The sequence below is a fragment of the Echinops telfairi genome, unplaced genomic scaffold (assembly GCF_000313985.2).
Source record: "Echinops telfairi isolate 266 unplaced genomic scaffold, ASM31398v2 ScPeMD7_7458;HRSCAF=8496, whole genome shotgun sequence".
Classification (NCBI taxonomy): domain Eukaryota; kingdom Metazoa; phylum Chordata; class Mammalia; order Afrosoricida; family Tenrecidae; genus Echinops; species Echinops telfairi.
In genome coordinates this window covers 4967600-4971235 of record NW_022111358.1, presented here as the reverse complement: position 1 = coordinate 4971235, position 3636 = coordinate 4967600, and the positions used below count along the sequence as shown (strand labels likewise).

General features: G+C 55.8%; 1 protein-coding gene and 2 non-coding genes across 4 annotated transcripts in view; 2 read left to right on the top strand and 1 right to left on the bottom strand.

Moving 5' to 3' along the window:
• The window catches only part of RAB34 (RAB34, member RAS oncogene family), a 5554-nt gene extending 4980 nt beyond the window's left edge, over window positions 1-574 (bottom strand). Inside the window, exon 1 of one of the 2 annotated variants that reach the window (XM_045299840.1) lies at window positions 508-574. The gene's annotated coding sequence lies outside the window, so the exon portion shown is untranslated. The remainder of the gene's footprint in view (window positions 1-507) is intronic. The other variant, XM_045299841.1, reaches the window with a different exon arrangement.
• Window positions 575-2264: 1690 nt separating this feature from the next.
• On the top strand, window positions 2265-2330 carry LOC115872934. The gene has a single exon (XR_004048126.1). It is a non-coding gene; the product is annotated as a small nucleolar RNA SNORD42 (small nucleolar RNA).
• Window positions 2331-3384: 1054 nt separating this feature from the next.
• On the top strand, window positions 3385-3454 carry LOC115872942. The gene has a single exon (XR_004048134.1). It is a non-coding gene; the product is annotated as a small nucleolar RNA Z17 (small nucleolar RNA).
• Window positions 3455-3636: the final 182 nt, after the last annotated feature.

Below are 3636 nucleotides of genomic sequence, written 5' to 3'. Positions count from 1 at the left end.
CCGGCGGGGCCCTGGCCGCCGCAGACCCGACAATGACGCGGGGCCGGAGGGCTCCTACCACAACCCGGGGCCGTGGAGACCCGACGACCACCCGGGGTGGAGGCGACCCTACCATAGCCCGGGGGTCGCGGGGCTCGGGGTGGCCCTGCCACACGGGGTCAGTGTCAGGCAGGGGGCGTGCAGCCGCGGGCTGCTAGACGCGGGGCCAGGGGTCCCGGCCGCAGCACAGCTCCACGTCCCCCACCTCGAGCCCTCGGCGGGTGCTGTAACTTGATCCCCGGAAATTCCTGGAGAGGGACTGCCCCCCCCCCCCTCTCCCGGCAGCCCCGGGCTGCGCTTCACTGCCCGCCTCGGCCTCCCGCCTCCTGTCCTCTCGGTCCCTGACGCCCCACTGGATACCCAGACCCGCCCCCACCTAGGTCCGAGCTCGTCCGGGTCGATTGGGGGATCCCTGGCCTGTCTCCCTGGTACCCCGGTGCTGGGTCATGCCTCCAGCGAGACCCTTACCCAGGCGAATTGGTGATGGGGAGCTGATTGCTGCTGCGCAGCATCCGAGCAGGCCTGGAGCCGGCTGGGAGGGGCAAGGGGAGTGAAGGGGGCCCAAGGAGGGGCGGCGCCTGCCTCCTCGACTCCAGCCCCAGAAGGTGACTCATGGAGTCTGCCCCCACTCGCCCTTCTGCCTGGGTTGAGGGGTGCAGAGAGAGAGAGAGAGCCAGGGCAGCGCAGAGAAGGGGTGTCTGGATCGATCAGGGCACCCACGGGGGAGAGAAGCACCTGAAGTTTGGGGTCTTCTCCAAAGGCTGCTGTGTAGGATAAGGGGTGCTCAAAACCGAGCTACGCCCCTCGAGATGGGGGGCGGGGAATAGAGGACCAAATGGACCAAGAACGCCGCCGCCCTTTGCGGAAGTCACAACTCAGTTCTCTTCTAGTATAGACGACGTCCATCACGTTGACCCCTTCGACCTTCCCCTACAAGGACTTTTCCTTTTTTGCAGAATATTTTTTGGACTCAAAGTAGAAATCTGGGCAGGGACCAAAAAAAGGGGAGTGGGTGGGAGGGGAGGCACAGGTCTTTGTAGAAGGCTAACCTAAATGACACTCTGAGGATGCACTGGTGACTGGGGCAGGAGATGACTGAATGAAATTATTCACAAATCCTGGGGAAAACTGAGTGACATATTGGCAGAAAGTCATCAAGAGTATTACAGGAAAACATGATGTCTGACGCTGGCACAGGTAAAACTGGGGGTTAATATGCCACCCCACCCCGTGGACCTCTTTCCTCCTTCCCTCTGCCTGCCTGGACTTTTACAGCCACCAAATCGCGACGTTATAGCGAAACCACATCTCTCAGCACCTCAGTTCCCACCGGGCAAATGCTGTTCTAATGTTCTAGAACTTTGCTCCACTCTCCCAGAGTCATCCTAACTTAATCTTTCCAGTGGCAGTGCTACTGTCTGCTGGCAATGCTGGCCATCTTCATCGGGACTGGAAGTTGCTCAAAATGGGAAGCGCCAGGGACCGCCTCCAAACAGCAGCCTGCTACATCACCCAGAGGCCAGAGCAAGTAAACACGCGTCTCTTTAAAACTACAACTCCCAATAAGCATTAGAGCCTGACGGGAGGCGGGGTGGCGCATGCCCAGTTCCTCTTGAGGAGCTACGAAACCTGAACTACCACTACCGGCGGACGCCGTGCTACAAATTACCCAATCCGCTTTAAGGAAGAAGCCTCGCGAGATTTCCGTGAGACTTGGCTCTATAAGCCCGTAAGAACGGACTCAGGAGACCCTTTTCACGAAGATGGCGCCGAAGGCGAAGAAGGAAGGTCTGTTCTGGGCTTCGGAGCCACCTTTGGCGTGTTTAAGCTGCCCGCAGAGTGGAGGGACTGGGAGGGCAGCTTCTGGGCTAGTCCCTGGGGTTAGGTCCGTAGCTGCTGACAGCATTTGGGCCGTGCTGCGGCGTGTGGGCCCGGCCGCGTGGTCGGCGGCGGAGTAGGCAATGCGGGCGGCACCGTGCGCTGGGGAGAGGCAGTCGGCTCCCTGCTTGGGGAAGCTCTGCCGCAGCGCCTTACCTCCAGAGCTGAAAAGAATCAGGCCTCAACCGTAACCATCTTTTCTTTGATTGGGCAGGGCTACTTAGCGCCCCCACCGCCGTAGTAAGTGCAACTCAGGAAATGGCAAGTAGTTGGATCAATGCTGGTTCCGTTTTTCCACCTTTTTATCCCTGGATCACCCCAGGGGGATCTCCACCGCCCTCCGGGTCGTGCGTATGATGGAAAAAAAACATAGTCTGAGATGCGTGATGTCTTCAAAGGAACCACTGACGCACGTGTGGTCGGCGGGTGTCCACCCACAGCCGTTCCGACACGGACAAGGGATTTCTGAGCCCCCGTTTCTCTGTTTCTTTCATTCTCTCCCAGCTCCTGCCCCTCCCAAAACGGAAGCCAAAGCAAAGGCTTTAAAAGCCAAGAAGGCCGTGCTGAAAGGCGTCCACAGCCACAAAAAAAAGAAGATCCGCACGTCACCCACCTTCCGGCGGCCTAAGACCCTGAGACTGAGAAGGCAGCCCAAATACCCCCGGAAGAGCGCCCCCAGGAGAAACAAGTCAGTATTGCCCTGTGTCTGTGAGGTTGGTCCTCTATTGGTTGGTTTAGAAATCTGTTTGCCCTGCATAATAAGGTTGGTGGTAAATATGCTTCAGCCTTCTGTCCGGTTGAGTTAATTGTTGCTTAACACCTGGTCAGGACTTGGGCTTTCCTTCTCTCAGAGGCCCAGAATTGCATGGAGAACAAGGATGTGGGTTGATTCTAGATTGACAAATGGGGACAGTGATGGCTTCAGCAACGTATTGAAGGTTCTGTTACTTCCTTTCAAAAGTCAACGTCACTCTTTTCAAGGACTTGTGGGGTGGGGTGAGACTCCGGACAAAAGTCTCATGTATCTTAGTGTCAGGATAATAAAATCTGGTCTGGAGGTTCACCATAAATTAGGAGAGACATGGTCAATAATGGACACCAATGGTATTCTCTTCCCACTCTGCTAAAAGGACAGTGGGCTGTGCCGGGAATACAGCAGACTCGGGTGTGTACCTGTGTGACCCTAGGGTGGTAAGAATTTGAGACCAGAAGACAGGAAGTTGTGTTTGAGTAGAACCTAGCTTGTCTGAATTGGTGGAGGAAAGGGCTCAGGGCTACTTTAAATTAAATCTAAGCAGTAAATAGTGGCCTGTGAGCATAGACAGTTTTACATCACCAGAGAGGGCAGAGATTGTGGCGCACTTCTGCCTGCCTTTCCTCCCTCCTGCCTTGTGCTGCACACGTGAGGCTAGTGTGATACTTGGGAGCATTAAATGAGATTTTGGAGTTTTCCCCCTCCAGCTCCATGGTGCAAATGATGACATCTATTCAGCGACCAAAGTCTGATCAAAATGATTGCTATTTAGTCTGATGCACTGGACTCTGTCAGCTTCCGGCACCCAAAGAGGGCACATAGCTTATTCTGGGCCCAGGCCAGTTTGACCCCCTTTTACCTCTGCCCCAGGCTGGACCATTATGCCATCATCAAGTTCCCCTTGACCACAGAGTCTGCCATGAAGAAGATCGAAGATAACAACACACTTGTGTTCATTGTGGATG